This window comes from Panicum virgatum, chromosome 7K, assembly GCF_016808335.1.
Source record: "Panicum virgatum strain AP13 chromosome 7K, P.virgatum_v5, whole genome shotgun sequence".
Lineage (NCBI taxonomy): Eukaryota > Viridiplantae > Streptophyta > Magnoliopsida > Poales > Poaceae > Panicum > Panicum virgatum.
Genome location: NC_053142.1, coordinates 2,156,987 through 2,174,823, shown reverse-complemented (window position 1 = coordinate 2,174,823; position 17,837 = coordinate 2,156,987). Strand labels below are relative to the sequence as shown.

General features: G+C 43.2%; 1 protein-coding gene, 1 long non-coding RNA gene and 1 pseudogene across 5 annotated transcripts in view; 2 read left to right on the top strand and 1 right to left on the bottom strand.

The window, feature by feature from the left end:
• The first annotated feature begins 4,498 nt into the window (after nucleotides 1-4,498).
• Nucleotides 4,499-8,452, top strand: LOC120639532 (annotated as a pseudogene).
• Nucleotides 8,453-9,236: 784 nt separating this feature from the next.
• Nucleotides 9,237-17,837, bottom strand: part of LOC120639528 — a 32,275-nt gene continuing 23,674 nt past the window's right edge. Inside the window, exons 7-8 of one of the 4 annotated variants that reach the window (XR_005661469.1) lie at nucleotides 9,956-10,062; nucleotides 9,237-9,490 (exon numbers count right to left, since the gene is read on the bottom strand). The gene's annotated coding sequence lies outside the window, so the exon portion shown is untranslated. Of the gene's footprint in view, nucleotides 9,491-9,955; nucleotides 10,063-16,257; nucleotides 16,608-17,837 lie in introns of those variants that run through there. The other 3 variants (XR_005661470.1, XR_005661471.1, XR_005661472.1) reach the window with 3 other exon arrangements.
• LOC120639531 lies at nucleotides 12,532-14,229 on the top strand. The gene is made up of 3 exons (XR_005661477.1): nucleotides 12,532-12,595; nucleotides 12,682-12,747; nucleotides 13,812-14,229. It is a non-coding gene; the product is annotated as an uncharacterized LOC120639531 (long non-coding RNA).

The following is a 17,837-nucleotide window of genomic DNA, read 5'->3' as shown; positions in this document are numbered from 1 at the left end:
GAGCGAACCCATCGAGCCCACCGTGGTTGCCGAACCCGAGTTCGAGGTCGAACCCGAAGAAAACCAAAGCAAGCAACTATGCATCTTTCCTTGTACCTATTTAAATTGTTACCTTTAGTTATCTCATTTGGGTAATTGTGGGTTATGAATATTATGTTAACTATTGCATTTTTGTACCTAATTTTATTCATTGCCTTTCCTTGGGAATTGTTTATCCTCATCCTTGACACTCGTAGTTAATTGAATTATTTAATTTGTTAGATTCTTAGCCGCGCATAGAGTCTTATATCACTTGATAGGAGAATATGGTCTTAGAGTCATCACACGCTTATGACGATCCTTGATTTGGCACTTGTTGGTTTAGGTTGTTGGGAGTATGGTCTCGGGATTTGAGCGGAAGGATAGGGTCTAGAGAAAGGTGTCTCGTAGGCATAGTCCGCTTGAGTCGTTTAAGGACCGCCGTGGATGACCTCGGTTTTGACAAATTTGTAACGTGCTACCACATATCCGAACTAATGGAAAGGATGAGCTGACTACCTTCTAGACTTGGTCTTTGATGCACGGTCCTAGCTACGTGGCCATGGGTGCTATGTAGAGAGGCTTAGGGATGTCTCCGGTGGACCTAGGTAACTCTCCGCGCAAGCTAGGCGTGATGTTCAAAGTTTGAGCCTTTTTGGAAACGGTTGACACTAGTACCCCCTACCCTACGTGATCGGTTGGGTGAGTCGCATGGTCCTTGTGTCGTGTCGGTAAAAAGAGTACACCCTTGCAAAGTTTTAAATCAATTCGAATTGCCGCGCTCTCGGTTATGAGCAAGCTCTTGTCCGACGAATTCTTCGTACGAAGTTTCGGTTATGGTGGGTTACGGATCAAGTTACTTACCCAGTTATTTAATTGTCTTCTTGCAATAACTAAAATTTGTTTGCGGGATGGGCAAGGTTAATTAATTGTGCTAGGAGCTAGATGGTAGTGTAGAGAGCTCATGCTTGCGCAATAATAACTTAACCTTAAAGCCTCATTTTGAGCCATTACATAATCCTTGCTTATTTATTTGCGTAAGACTTGCGAGTAACTTTGTACTCATGTTGCTATATAAACCAAGTGCAGGTGAGCCGGAGGTAGTTTTTGGTCACTTCTATCCCGCCGACCCCGGTGCGGAAGAGGAGTAGGTGTTTGTGTTGCGATGATGCTTTTGGAGCGAGATGCTTTTGTGTGTTGTGGTTTTATTGATGTTATCCGCTCCGTAGTAGTTCTTGAGAGAGCATGATGATACATTAAACTTTACTTTTCATGCACTTTTTATGCCACTCTCTTAAACAATGTTGTAAGGATGTGAGACCTTTTAATTTCAGATTTGAACCTTTCTATGTTGAACTTGTAATAATTAAGTTATTGTACTCCTTTTTATGTTTAAAATTGCTCTTGTGGTTCGTTGGTAATGTATCCTTGTGAGGTATGTGTGAATGATCTTGGGAATGCGGTGGAGCATATACCGGGACTACCGGGTTTAATGTCATTTTGGGTGGATGATGTGTCGGTTGCTCAAACCCTTAGATGTGGGTTAACACGGGGCACGCTCTTGGGCGAGCACGTGTTAGCTCTCATCTTATGGGTGACGGCCGGCGGTTTGCCTAAAACGGTATTAAATTGGGCGGTTCCTCACAACTATTAGTTAGCTAAAATCTTACAAGGAAAAAAAAACTACTAGTACATATATACCTTAGTTTTTTAGATAATATGAGTAAATGAATTATTGCTGCGTGCTACAAAGATAATCGAAGTACTCATATGTGTGTACCGCAACGCAGAACAAAAGCGGTGTGTATCGCGTGTGGAAAACAAGTGCTGACTGGTGATGATCCTTCTAGACTACTAGTATAAATAATAATGAACAAATTATGGAAGGACAAACGATATATTCAAACTGTAATAAAACAAAAGGAGGAAAAGGGCCAAGAGAGCAAATCTAGTGAAGGATCCGCGAAGCCTCTGATTGGAGTTGCACCTTTGACCGCGCGTAAGCATGACAAACACCATTTGATGTCAAAGTTAAGCATCACTCCTGATGTCAAAATTGCAGAAATGTTGCAACTTGCGTGTCCGAATCAAAAGTGGGCCAGCCAGGCTATTCTGAGCCAGAAATGAGCTCTTCAAGGCTAGCTGAGCCAGTTCAAACAGGCCAAACCTAAAATTAAGTGCAAAGCACTTCAAACACTCCAAATCTTCCTTAAATATACTCCAGGATCACACTTAATTTGCATTTAAAATCTCATGCTTCCAAGTATAAGAACATACTTCAACTTTTCATGATTTCTGCATACTGAACAAATCGAGACAAAGAAAGTTAATAGTATAAAACCAAATCTACAACTTTTAGCTGATTAAATTTTCATTTGAAGTGCCCAAATATGCATAGTTCAAATTCTAGCGTGCTGATGTTTGTGGATTATTGTACTTTTTTCTGGGGAATTTTGTACCTACATATTCAAATATTCCCAAACAATTTTATTTGTACAATTAATACATGTCGAATTCATGTATAACCTGCTAATATTAAAGAAGCAATTAAAGATTTTGACTAACGGTAAATTAACCACACAATAAGCTAGGACGCGTGTGGACAGAAGCGTGTCAAATATATCGATGCACGGGTCCTTCAATTTTTGACGATGCAGCCGTATAGTTTAGTTTTAGTGTTTCACACTGAATATGCATATGGAATGCAATTAGCTAGCGTCAGTCATTGGACTATCCAAACCCATGTTGCTTCCAGTAGTCATCCACACTACAAAAAAGGACAATATATTATTACATCATCACTGTTTAGTTTCTCATATGGCAAACGCTCTGTTGTGCTATTAACCAGCAACAATATTTTTCTCTCACACCAAATCAGCATCAGCCACAAGCTAGCTAACAATACTTTTCTCTTACAGCAAATCAGCACTAGCCACCAGCCGCAGCCGGCCGAACAGAGCGAAAATAGCTAAACCCATTTCCGGAATGACATATGAGAAATTGAGTCATGCAGTTTTTTTTATACACCAGGAAGTGGAAAGTTGATTGTTCAGTTATTTTTATGATACAATGCAAATATTGGCCAAGGTAGCTAGTAATGCAGGTCGAAGAACACCAATATACTTGCTAGGCCCTACCACCATGTTCTGTATTATATTAAACGATCATTGTGCAGTACACCTAACACTTGCACAACAGAGAAACAAATTATCAGTTTTCAAGACATACGCACGTGCCAACACGAGATAAAATTCATGTAAAAGTACGAATCAACTATTCCCTTTTTGGTTTCTCATCATGTGCTGAGAAATTAGCATGTAATTAAAGGATAATTTTGTATATTTATTTTCACTCTCACTCTCTCCGAAGAAATAAAGAAAAGTAGCATAGGGTGTTTGGGAAGGCTCCTCCAGCAAGCGGAGCCGGAGCCGGAGCCGGAGCAGTTGGAGCCACATTTTATGGTTTTGGTGGAGTACCTCTAAAAAGAGCTCCAGCTCTCCCAATACGGTACTACCGGAGCTGCGGATGGAGCACCACGTTTGATGCAGCTCCTGCAGCAACTGCCGAGCTGGAGCCATACCAAACCGGGCCTAAGAATCAGCTACAAAAAGAACAAATTATTTTTCCCATGACAAAACATGAAAAGGGATAATTGGCATGAAATTGAATCAGGACGTCTGTCAATTTAAGTTTTCCCAACACAGAAGAGGCATCGACCCAACATGTTCTGTACCTATAATTTGGGCCTGGTAAACTCGGGATCAAACAGGTCAATTGGCTTATTTCGATTGAAGGAAGGGCCCAAGAAATGCGCATGCTAGGCCTCACTGCTTTTAATACGGCCCAAGTATAACACGTGGCACCAATTATTTCTTAAGAGTTTGCATAAGCATATGTGCAATTAAAAGGTACGGAGACAAAAGCTATAGTATTGTTTTACTCAAAGCACAATTTGCTTTCTTGTGTCTCGTGAAAAAGGAAAAAATTACAAATTCGTTGTTTCTAATCTCATGCTTACAGAGTATCATTCAAGGTTATAATTTCGAATTTTCCAGTCGCATGCCATTCGAGCTTTGATTATCTAATGTTATGTTTTTGTCTCTTTTCTTTGAAGATGCAAATGTGAGGAAAAAAACACATGTTAACTTGATGGTTTGGGTCTGGTGGTCACGTGTTCTTCTGGTTCTGGTTCGCCACGAGGCTTCTACACACCGCGTCCTTCCGTCTCCTTGCGAGCCTCTCTCCCTCTTTCTCCTCCCCACAATAGGAAAACACCCCTGAGGCCCTGATACGAAAAATCTCTCCCACTCCAACCCCTTGCCTTCATCCGAGTAGTGTAGAACTCACTTCAACGCCCTTCCCACGGCCGTCAAAAACCCAATCTTTCCTCTCTACACCACCATTTTCGATGCTTTTTTCGCCCGCACAGCCGCAAAGATTGATCTTATCCCAATTGCAAAGTGCGGCCGTGGATCGGAGCATGGGGTTCCGATCCGCTGGCGGGATGCTGCAGTTGCTGGTGTGGGCAGCGTTCCTGCTGGGCTGCTACCACGGAAGGTTCTGGTGGAGAAGATCAGCCTCAAGGTGACGGCGCCGGATGACCTCAAGGGCACCTACGAGTGCGCCATTGGCAACTTCGGCGTCCCCCAGTACGGCGGCACCATGGTCGGCTTCGTCGCCTACCCCAAGGCCAACAAGAAGGCCTGCAAGAGCTTCGACGATTTCGACATCTCCTACAAGGCCAAGCCGGGAGCGTTCCCCACTTTCCTACTCGTAGACAGGGGAGGTGAGCAAAATTACAAGATTGCTTCTTCTCCTTGCCACTGTGGTAGTACCACTTGGTCTCTGTTAGGTCATCTGCGTGTGGACTTACGATTTTACTTTCTGCCCCATTCCGTTGGATTGGATAGTTACTTAGTTAGTCCCTGTTACCTAGTACGCTTTACAAGACATGGCAGCTAGTTTGAGTGGATCTACTGATGTTGAAAGATTGACGTCAGGTGGGCAATTCTTTTTTTAGTCGTGTGGTCTCTGGTTTGGTGGGTACTAGAAGATTAGATCATGTTGTCATATGATGATGTGATTAAGTTTAATACTCATTGACCCAGTTGTATAAAAGTATACTACCACCAAACCATGACTTGATATGCATAGCAAGGGAACTTAATTCACAGTCCACTACTCCAGCATTATGTAGTATTTATGTCACTGTCCTGTCAATTTTCCGTGATGCTACATTGATTTTACTTTCAACCAATGTGATGTTTATATAACACTCTTTTTTGTCTGTTCTAAGATGTTGCACTATATCTGCTTAGTTAAATGCATAATGGATTGCATAATATGGATTTTCTTGCACTCAGATTGCTACTTCATAAAGAAGGCGTGGAATGCACAGAATGCAGGAGCAGCAGCAATCCTTGTTGCTGACGACAAGGATGAACCTCTAATTACAATGGACACCCTTGAGGAAAGTGGGAGGGCAAATTATTTAGAGAACATCACTATCCCTTCAGCACTAATAACCAAGAGCTTTGGGGATAGGCTCAAGAAGGCAATTGATAATGGTGATATGATCAATGTGAATTTGGATTGGAGGGAGGCTCTGCCCCATCCTGATGAGCGTGTTGAGTATGAGTTTTGGACCAACAGTAATGATGAATGTGGCCCAAAATGCGACAACCAGATTGATTTTGTCAAGTGCTTCAAAGGGGTAGCGTAGGTACTTGAGAAGAAAGGCTGCACACAGTTCACTCCTCATTATATAACCTGGTATTGCCCAGAGGCCTTCATTCTGAGCAAGCAGTGCAAATCCCAGTGCATCAATCATGGTAGATACTGTGCACCTGATCCAGAACAGGATTTTAGCAAAGGATATGATGGGAAAGATGTGGTGGTCCAGAATTTGCGCCAAGTTTGTGTGTTTAAGGTTGCTAAGGAGCACAAGAAGCCTTGGTTAGGGTGGGACTATGTTACTAATTTTGTGATTCGGTGCCCAATGAAGGAAAAGAAGTACACAAAGGAGTGCGCTGATGGAGTTATCAAGTCATTTGGTATGTTTTGTATTTGCTTCTGTTTCGCTATGTTCTGTGGCAAGCTGCAGTATTTGTACTGAACCTCTTTATAATTCACAGGCCTTGATCATAAAGCAATAGATAAATGTATTGGTGATCCAGATGCTGATGAAGAAAACCCTCTTTTGAAAGCCGAACAAGATGCACAGGTTAGTACTTCAATGTGAACACATGATCTTTTCTGTTCATCCTATTGTTAATCTGAATACATCACCATCCACCACGTTGTATAGATTGGCAAGGACTCTCGTGGTGATGTCACCATCTTACCAACTCTTGTAATCAACAATAGACAATATAGAGGTATGTGCTATTCTATCCTGTAAATTATGATAAAAAGTGTGCAGGGGCGAAGCTGCAGCTAGGCATTAGGGTCCGCCGACCCCGACGATTTTTTGCAAAATCAGTGGTAAACACTGTTTCACATTATTCCACAATGAAGCCGACCCCGGCGTGCAATGAAGCTGACCCAGGCGGCGTTCTCGGCTGGCTTTGCCCCTGTTGTGTTGAGATTTCCAGATGAACTTACCTGATGTCTATGTTTCTCAGGGAAGCTTGACAAAGGAGCAGTTCTTAAAGCACTTTGTGCTGGTTTTCGGGAAACTACTGAGCCATCTGTTTGCTTGAGTGAAGGTTGGTGCATTGATTTCCCTAGTTTTTCCATTTTTACTGCATTTATGATGCTTGCACTTCACCAAGTGTAACTAGCATGTAGTATGCTCTTATGTATTTTTTTATAACCTTAGATATACAAACAAATGAGTGCCTCGAGAACAATGGTGGCTGTTGGCAAGATAAGGCTGCTAACATCACTGCATGCAAGGTACCTCCTGTAGTGTTAGGTTTCTCTTGAAAATTTGGATTTCCAGTTTGTTCTGTTTTAAGTGTTTAATATATGTATATAATAATTGTTCGATGAATATGCAGGATACTTTCTGTGGAAGAGTTTGTGAGTGTTCAGTTGTGAAGGGAGTAAAATTCGTTGGTGATGGCTATACTCATTGTGAAGGTATGCGGCAAGGCATTAGGATTCATCTTTTGGCATTTTCTTTTTCTTATTTGTTAACAATAACATAGTAAGATTGCTGAAGATCAATAGTTGGCACTAGAACTTTCTGAATTGCAACATGTGCTTTTGTAATTGTAGCTTCCGGTTCTGGGCGATGTGAAATTAACAATGGAGGGTGTTGGAAAGACATCAGGGATGGGCGGACATACTCTGCCTGCACTGTAAGTGTCAAATGACTTTTCTACTGTCCTTAAAACTGCCATATTATCAGTAGGGTCTTGTTCTATTTCTGATTAAAAAAATGCTTGCAGACTCTTAAATTTTAGTTGTGGTGTCTGTATTCTGCAGGATGATGGCCGTAAATGCCCAGATGGGTTCAAGGGACAAATGTGAAGGTAAGGTTCATTTCCTCTGGTCCTTTTAGAAATGTTTGCATGTCCTTCTCAGCTTCTAATGTAATGGACAAATTTGAATATGCACTTTAGAATTGGTTTTGCTGTTGAACTGTTCCCACTTTTCATTTGATGCTGATGTGAAAAATTTTGCGACAGACATTGATGAATGCAAGGAAAGGACTGCATGTCAGTGCAAAGAATGCAAATGCAAGAACACATGGGGAAGCTATGAGTGCGGCTACAGTGGAGGATTGCTTTACATGAAGGAGCATGATACATGCATAAGTAGGCCCCCATACATCTACACTTCCATTTTATTACTGACTCGTATTTATGTTGAATTAGTTTACTAGTGAGACTTAAGGCCATAAATTAGCAGAAGTTGCTGGCTAATTCACCTATTTGAGGCACATGAATCATAATTTTTTATATTTACTCCGATTACTGATAGTTTGGAAGCTCAAAGTAGCACCAAATGCTGAATCTAGACATGAACTTGACACTAAGTGATACTGATTCAGCAATTGCTATACTCAGGTAAAAATGGAGCAACAGAAACAGGCTGGGGCTTCTTGTGGGTTATCTTCTTTGGCGTAGTGGCGGCAGGAGTTGCAGGATATGCAGTGTACAAGTACAGGATCCGTGTAAGACATGAGCGGATTTCATCTATTGATATTTCTATGTTCATTATCTTTTGTTGACTCTAGGATCTGATTCTGTTTTTGCATTGCCTGTAACTAACAGAGGTATATGGACTCAGAGATCCGTGCCATCATGGCTCAATACATGCCCCTGGACAACCAAGGAGATGTTCAGAGTCATTCTCATCATATTGAGATGTGAGGAGGATGAAGACTATGAGAGGAAACCGAGAAATGATCCAGCTTATATCCACTCAAGCTACATGTGCATAACCATAACGATCTTTATGTCTCACACGCAAAGCGAGATCCTCCGATAAATTGAGCTTAGGTTGTAGACGTGTTTTATTATTTTGTTTAGTAATAATTGTCATCTCCTGTTTCAGTACCAATAAAGGAGATGGTAGACGTGAATGACTAGTGTTTAGTCATGTTTGTGGTCAGTGGTAGAGGGATACGAGTGCCAACAAACAAAAAACTCCGCCTGGCATCCAGTGAATGAGAAATTGCGTGTATTTGTAAGGGGAGGGGACTAGACTCTTATCTGTGTGATAGTGTCTAACAGAAAGACGCTTTGCTTCCCTGTAAAACATATGTTTGAGCCGAATCAGTAACTGAGAAAGTTAGCTTCGACTGGTTAACTGAATTCCAAAGCTGTTCTGGGATCACATAGTTAGCTTCGACTGGTTAATTGAATTCTAAAGTGTTCTCGGATCACATACTGATGTTGTGTATTTATCAGCACTGATCTTAGAATAGGTGAATTGAAATATGAGATTGACAGAGCTGGTGCTAATTGCTTATTCAGTTGTACGCTACGCCGCTCAATTGGATATCAGTTTATGATACTGAAATTCTCGATCTAAAGGTTGTTGCCTTAGTGACGACACAATTTTAGTGGATACGGAAGTGGAGTTGTTGACTTCTTGTTGGTCAGGATGCATCTTTTATCATGAAATATAACAAAAATCATTGGTAGGCATAGCCGCAAAGGTGCTCTGTAGTCTGTACTCATGTTCTTGGGTCACAGTTAATCAGTTGCAATCAGAGGAGTTTGAGATGTGAGATTATGAGCTGAAAGGTTTGAACATAATGTTTCGCAGCAGGATCCACATGCACCCGAAATGTAAATTTCCCAGGGACAAAAGATGCAGAGCATTCGTACATGTGAATGGGACAAATGGCCGAACAAAAAACTAGTACTCTCTTCAAATCCAAAATCCTCTTTAACCCTCTATGCTCTGTTCATATACTGTCCGGTTCTTGAATCAACTAGGATATCATCGCCTACGTTCACAAAAGAGGGCACCGTGCCAACAGCTCCAGTTTCCAGGGTTGCAGGCTTTGTTCCTCCTACGAAATACAGTAACAATACGATTCTGGTTACTGGATGCCATCCTTGTATGTAAATTGTTTGGTTTCCTTTGAACACGAACTGGGAGCCATCCTTGTATGTAAATTGCTTGGTTTCCTTTGAAAGGGATGGTTCTTGTAGCTTGTAAGTTTTCATGAAGAAGTGACTACTAGTTGTTGCATGACTGAAGAGCTTTGAGGAAGAAACAATGAGCATAAAACATGGATTGGTGAAGCAAAAGAAATCTGCGGTAGGACAAAGATACAGCATGTATAATTCCAGAAATTACAGAAAATAAGAAAATGCAAGAGTTCTGTTAACTAAGCTAAAGCATGTAGCAGAAGTTTTTTTTCTCCAAGGAAAAACAAAAGATGTACTACCAACACAGAGAACTGAGGGGAAAACAGAAGAACTGCTAAACTGTGGCAAGATTAGGAAGATGTGAGTTATAGAGGCCAGATTACCGTACTTCCAGCTCGAAAGGTTTTCTCAACTGTATTGCCAGTGACATAATTGCGCATTTTTGTCCTGACAAAAGCAGCACCTTTTCCAGGCTTGACGTGGAGAAACTCTGTTGTTGGGTGGAGAGGAGGAAATTATATTTCTCATAACAATGATAGGCACTGCGTAGCAGCGGCTAAGGCTACAGCTTAGAATTGTAGATAGATTTGTGTTTACAAATTAAACACCCTTTCCATTTGAATGAATTCTAGTGCTAAGGAGACAAATCTGATTGTTTCCGACCGTTTTCAGCCCTAGTGCTACACTCTAGTGGTCTAAACCTCTCTAAACCTCCGTGTGCTTTGTGCTTGAGTCGCTACCATTCTGCTTGTTAGCGAGCACCGGTCCCTACGCTCTTCAGTATTCTACTCTTACTTTCTTGGGTACTTGCATACCACCATGTCGCACCCGTCGACAGGTACGAAAAGATATGGTACAGGGAGCATTGTTGGAGAAGATTTTGATATGGAAGATGGAATTGATTTAGAGGGCAAAATCTGCCTGTTCTTTGAATTAATTACTCCGTTGTGGTAAAAGCATACCCAACACTCCGTTGATGTGAAAGGGGCACGTGAAACAGTAGGAATCATTGAAACTCTTGATTTTAGGTTGGTTGAGGACGGGCCGTTGAAGAAGATTTTTTTAGCCATCCGTGGAGCTCAGCTGTTGTTTTTGGGTTTAAAAAAAAAGAGAACATGGGCCCTTGCATACCCTTCTGCTGATAGCTGGCCGGCTCGCTTCTCTCCCCGGCTTCTCGGCAGTCCGCATCCATCCGCCGCCGCTCTCTCCTCCGCTCGCCCTCGCTCGGCGCATCCTCCTCCCCAAGCCCAGTGCGAGCCGCCGCCGCTCTCTCCTCCGCTCGCCCTCGCTCGGCGCATCCTCCTCCCCAAGCCCAGCGCGAGCCGCCGCCGCTCTCTCCTCCGCTCGCCCTCGCTCGGCGCATCCTCCTCCCCAAGCCCAGCGCGAGCCGCCGCCGCTCTCTCCTCCGCTCGCCCTCGCTCGGCGCATCCTCCTCCCCAAGCCCAGCGCGAGCCGCCGCCGCTCTCTCCTCCGCTCGCCCTCGCTCGGCGCATCCTCCTCCCCAAGCCCAGCGCGAGCCGCCGCCACTCTCTCCTCCGCTCGCCCTCGCTCGGCGCATCCTCCTCCCCAAGCCCAGCGAGAGCACCAGCTCCTCGGGGACAGCCGCATCCTCCGGCGCATCTCCTCCGCGACGGATCCTGCAGCAACTTCATCTCCTCGTCCTCCGCGACCGTACCGGCGAGCTTTCTCATCCTCCACGTCAGCAAGCTTCTCCTGTTCTTCTCCCTTCCTCTGACCTTGATGCTTCTCCTATCGATTCATCCTTTTGGTCGTTTTTTTCTTGCAGACCTACGTTCTCTGGTCGCTGCGCGGATCCGGAAGATGTTTCTGCGCCTGGACCTTTCTTGCAGTGGTTGCCGACAGCCCCGTCTTCTTGACGGAGCTTACCAGGTTCCAATCATTCTTCTGATGTCGATGGTTGCAACTTTGTTATCGGAGCATTATTTTTATTTTCCTTTCGTTTTGTTGTTTTGTTAGTGCACATTGACCGCAGGGTCTTTGGATGAAGCATGTGGCCAGCTACTGTGCTATTCATGCTCAAGAGCGCACTCCATTATCACATCTCATCCCTGCTTCCGAGTAGTTGGCCTCGACAGCAGAATCATGGCCGGTGTGATTGATTGCCCTTATCGCTGTGGTGCAAACTTAACTCCAGCTAACTACATGAAACATACCCGGTCTTGCAATCTCAGGGAACTCATGTGTCCGATGGCTATGTGTAGACAGAAGCCGTTTTTCTGGAATACGCTGGCCTCTCATCTGATAGACCATCATGGGTTTTTTAATGAGAGTATACCTTATGAAGGTTACAAAGAAGATATCCCCTTGATACGTTGTGGAACGGGCGTTGTTTTAGAGGGTCAAGAGGAATACTTTGTTTTCTTCATTACAGAAACAGGCCTATACTTCATTTGGATCGGTGATGCTGAGGCTAAACCTGATCTTTCAAGTTTCTTGCTCAAGGTGTACTTATATCAGGCTGGTCCGGATGGGCGACCACGGGAGGAACTTGGGCACTACTTAAGTCCACATCCAGCTAGGATTATGGACGTTATTCACCTCTGTGTGATCCCAAGTGTTGCCAATATCAATATTATACAACAAAGCTTCTACTTGCGGGTGTTGATAGAGGATAGAGCCTGAGGCCTGATGGATTATTGAACTCTAGTTGGTTGTGAGGATGTTTTGTGGTGCGTGTGCTAATGGACTATGATGGACTATTATGTTTGTGTACTTTGAACAACAATGTTGTGTAATTTATTGAAACCTACTAATCTACTATGTTTGTACGATTAGTACCTTTGTGTAAATTTCTTGCTAGTTAATTACGAAGCTTGGGTTTTTGTTTGTATATGACTTGGAAACTATTGCAGCAGTTTACCGAAATAGAATCAGTCCAGACCCTATATTCTTGACAGCAGAATCTTCCTCAACTGGTGGATTTTATACCATCAAAAGAAAGAGGGCAGGTTTTGCATGCCACAGTTAATGATGCAACTGTTGTGCCTTTTGTCAGCTGTCAAGTATGATCTTATGTACTTCTAGACTCCTCTTTCTTATCTATGTATCAGATACTTCTTTGAAGTTTTAACACAATTTTGGTATACAGTTAAACAACCTTGAGCTCGCGGTAAATCTTGCCAAGAGGGCTAATCTTCCTGGTGCTGAGAATTTGGTAAGCTCCATTACTGAGATGACTTATGTGGATGCTATTTTGTTGGCCATGCTTTCTTGGCTGTTTTGATGCTCATTTGCTCAAGAGGAAACTAATATGGATTAGCAAACTGTGCGACCCAAAATTTCTTGAGAAACCAGGAGGGGCAAGTCCCTATTGATTAGCAAACTAATATGGAAAAATGGAAACAGAGATATGTACATCATTAAAAGAAAAGAAACAGAGAAAAAAGAAAAAGAAAAGAAATAGAGTTATGTACAGCAATGCAAAAAGGAGCAACTAGATGTAATCTATTTGAATGGCATATCTTGTCAAAATGTTTGCTTCATCAATTCATTTCATATCTTTCAGTCCCAAATGTGTTTATGTTGGGAAGACCACATACTTGACCATATGGCACCAGCTGGTTTCCACCTATAGCTTGTTGTTTTAGTGGATTTTCTATCACTGTCATTGCCCCACAGGTGCTTATGTTGCTTGTACTTCAGTGATTTCCAAGAGCTATATGCATGTACAGAATTCTTTTTGCCAAAGCTTCACTGATGTGTCCAGAGATTTAAATTGCACACATAACTGACTTCTGTACTGCTTCATTCGTTTCTACTATGTGTACTAGGATTTGAAAGTCTTTTGCGATGTACTTGACTACCAATCTCTTACAATGTATCATCAATCGCTACAAAACTAATGGTGTATTAGAAGATATCTGAATGAAATATGAATGCATTCATACAACTTTGATATACTAAGCATGCATATCATTTAACTAGTTCATATTTTATGAAGGTTGATCTTTTAAAATCCAAATTTGCCTTTGTAAATGAAAGGTGCATCAGGGAAAAAATAGCTTCAAAATAACATGTAGACATTCATGCGCTTGTCAAAGAAACTACTTTTCATACATATTCCATTTCTCAGTTCTCAGACTTATTGAGCCATTATCCTTGCATTCATGCAAGTATTGATGCTTTGCAATGTTTATAGAAGTTGTAGACTGTGTTGTTGAAGTTACCTATATGTGTCAAGGTTGTATGGTTTTCATGAAATTCTTGATTGTATTGCAGGTTGTCCAAAGATTTCAGGAATTGTTTGCACAGACAAAATACAAGGAAGTAGCTGAGCTGGCTGCGGAATCTCCCCAGGGCCTGCTGAGGACGCCTGAGACCGTAGCGAAATTTCAGGTGAGTTTCTGGTTCTTTTGTGTACGATGAAGCTATTGAGGTTTGTGCACCTCCTTTCAACAGGTGTCACCTTTGGACATTTTCATAAGTCATAGTTAATTTGGTGAAATAACTACTGTGCTAGGATCTTGATAAATTCATGGGATTTTTTTGACTAAAGTTGTTAAGTTTTCTGTGTATTGCGGAAGAGAAACCTTTAGTGCTTACTGGTCATTCCTCAGACTTTTTAGACACTGTAGAAAAGTACTATAGTTAATTTCTCATATGCCTCCTGCTATCAGGATTAATTTAAACGCATATAGTTAATTACCTTGGAGTCTAGGTTCCTTCGTTTGACTGAATTTTTGTTATGTTTGTTAAAATTGTAGAGGGTTCCTGGGCAAGCAGGGCAAATGCCCCTGCTCTTGCAGTACTTCGGCACACTGCTAACTCTGGGAAGCTCAATGCCTTCGAGTCCCTTGAGCTATCTCCACTCGTCGTCAATCAGAACAAAAAGAATCTTCTGGAAAATTGGTTGGCAGAAGACAAGTTGGAGTGCAGCGAACTGGATTATTGATTGCATGAATCTTACTGTACTTTGCCAAATTACATGGAACTTTTCTAGTTTTTTCACTAATCATGTCTTGTGCCCTTTGATGTAGACTGTGGATAATGATCTTACACAAAAAATATACATAAAGGCTAGGGCAACCCCTAAAGTTGTTGCTGATTTTGCTGAAAGTAGTGAGTTTGACAAGATACTTATGTACTCGATAACACCGGATTGCAGTAGGATGATGCAATTAACACAGGTTCAATTTTGTTGGGAAATTCTGAGGAACACGCGCAAGTGGGAGGACGATTGCAGAGCAAGTGTCACGTTCCTGCTGCAGGTGAAGAAGCTAATTCGGGAGATGCTGCTGGTGCAGCTGCTGCTGCTAGCCAAGGTGACTTTATGCGTGATGATGCCAGACCATCCGAAGTGCAGATGAGATACCTAGGCCCATTGGGAGGGATGTAGCAAAGAAAAGGCGCAGCCAAGGCGGCTCAGCATCATCGACCTTTGCCTGCCTGGAGTTGTTTGAGAAGATGGCCAAGAACAGAGAAATCAAGCATCAACATTCATCACTGTGCAGGAGAGACAGCTTGAGTTACAGGAAAAGCATTACAATTTCGCGAGGGATCAGTGGGAAGCATCTATTATGATGAAGGATGATCTCAACACTTGCTCAGAGGTCGCACGTGAGTACTTCATCAACCTACAGAGGGAGATACTGGAGAAAAGATTCAACCGTGGAGGTCGCAGCAGCAGCAATTAACCGAAACCTCTACTTCGGCTTGTATTTTTCGCATTTGCTTAGGATAGTTGTTTATTATTGAACAATGTAAAATGCTGTGAGATACTTGTTGTGAGAGACTTGTGACAATATTAGGCAGCAACTTCCGATCTGATTATGGTTTGTTTTCTAGCTCCAGCCACTATACTGATGAGTTTATCAGTACGTACATACAGCTGTGAATTGTGGCACTGTTTTTTCACTGCAATAAGGTTGCCGAGTTTATCCTAATAATTTGTATCTCTTTCGGAGTGAGGCCGATCGCGGACTGATGTGTTCACGACAGTTGCACCTTTTGTAATCAAGCATCAGCATACTTATCTGCTATAATTTGATCGATATTGATATAGGGCGGCACAAGATGATCCAACTACCTGGAGATGCAGTAACCTAGAGAAGTAGCACATGATCAAACTACCTTGTCAAGCACTGATAAAAGGAGGAGACATATGATCCAACAAGCACAACCTATGTCAGTAACATCTACACACATGCCCCCTGGACACTCCAATTGAACAGAACCTAGCTTTGCTGGGACGCACACACGCATACAACATACAAAGCACAAGCTATCAGGAGATGCGAAGCACACATTCAGTTGCCAAAATTTTTGCAGCCAAGCAGCACTCACTTGAATACACAGCCAAGCTTTCAGGAGATGCCAAGCACACATTCAGTTGCCAAAATTTTTGCAGCCAAGCAGCACTCACTGGAAATTTTTTTTGCAGCCAAGCACCAGTCACTGGAATTTTTTTTTGCAGCCAAGCACCACTCATTTGAATACACAGCCAAGCTTTCAGGAGATAACAAGCACACATTCAGTTGCAAAATTTCATGTATTTGAAGAAATTTCTTCCTCAATGAAATAAACATGCAGATTATGATTTAACCAAATAAAAGGGATGTCACTACACACAACACACACACACACACACACACACACACACACACACACACACACACACACACACACACACACACACACAGGTGCACCTCTATTCTGTGCAATCAAATAAGAAACTGACTTGTATATACACAGACTCATGTCTATTCAGTGCAATCACACATGCACCTCTACATATATATACACACCCTTACAGACATGAAGCTCCCTAAGAGTCAACCTCAGCTCGTCTGCCTCGGTTTTCTGCTTTTCGAGTGCTTTCAGAACTGAATCCCTCTCATCTTGCAGGGAGGAAGACTTCCCCTCAAGATCACTGCAGAGAGTACGCAGATCAGCCATGGAACTGTGGAGCTTCTTCAATTCATCCCTCAACTCTCCAACCCCAGCATCTTTAGCATGGATCGTGTACAAAGAAGCATCCTTCTCGGCCTAGATCCGGCCAACCTTCCCCTTGAGAACCTACAATTCAGACTCCAACCTTTTCTGGGTGAAAAACATGGCCAAACGGCAATTCGGTATGGTCACTGGGCGAAAAACATGGCCGAATGGGAATTCGGTATGGTCACTTGCGAAAAATATGGCCGAACGGCAATTCGGTATGTTAACTGGGCGAAAAACATGGCCGAACGGCAATTCGGTATGGTATCTGGGCGAAAACCATGGCCGAACGACAATTCGGTATGGTAACTTGGCGAAAAAGTGAAAATGCCAACAAACGGTCCTAACAATTGGATTTAGGTTCAAAGTGGATAAAACACCTCAAAAACTGGAAAGAACAACCTCCGGAGGTGAACATGCTGAGTTTACGAACTCTCACGTGACCCAGAACTGAAAACAGCTCAGTTTTTGAGCCCAGACATGTTATCTCGCCCTATCACAGGCCTCCCAGGCAAACCCCCAAAACTGTGCGCCCAACAGGCCAAAAAATTCCCAGAACTTCTGGGTGGGGGGATGCCCCCCGGGTATAGTAGGGGGAGCTGATACGGTGAAGGGGCACCAGGTAAACAATGTCCGGCCATGTGTTTCGGGTTGTTTCCAACGCTCCAAGCCGTACCCTCCTAACCATGGTGCTCTCGGCTTCGGTCGGGACAGCATGGTTTTCAGCCAGGCGAACCGAACTCATTCGGGCAGCCAGTGTGGGTTTCGTGTGCTTGGGGATTTCGATTGAGAGGGGATGTGGATTCGAACACATTTCTTCGGTTCGGGCAAAGGGGACTCGTAGATTGTGGCCTTCCTGGCCCCCTCTCGTCTCATGCGTTCAGGCATGGGGATTTTGTGGCTTGGGTCACATCCGCGATCTCAATTTCTGAGTCTCGGAATACTGCTCCAAGAGACATGGTGGTTTAGGGGCTGGCCAAGGCTAGTCGAAGTGGGTTTTGGTGGTTCAGCCCGAGTTTGGGCATGTTGGCTTTGAAGTTGGTTCACCATGACCTAGAGCAAAGGGAACTCTTGTTTCCGGCGTTCGAAAGTGGGGAATCCGACCTCGGCCAACATGCCTTTGAGCTCAGTCCTCGAGCTTCCGCTATCTGCACCGGTCGGCTAAGGCCTGTTGCTAAATGACCGAGTCTGGATGACGGAAATCGGTATAAGCTGGCTTCGGCTGGCTCGTGGGACTCTGATGATGGATATGTAAGCTGGCTTCGGCTGCCTCGTGGGATTCTGATGATCGTTGCCATGTCTTCGGACTGT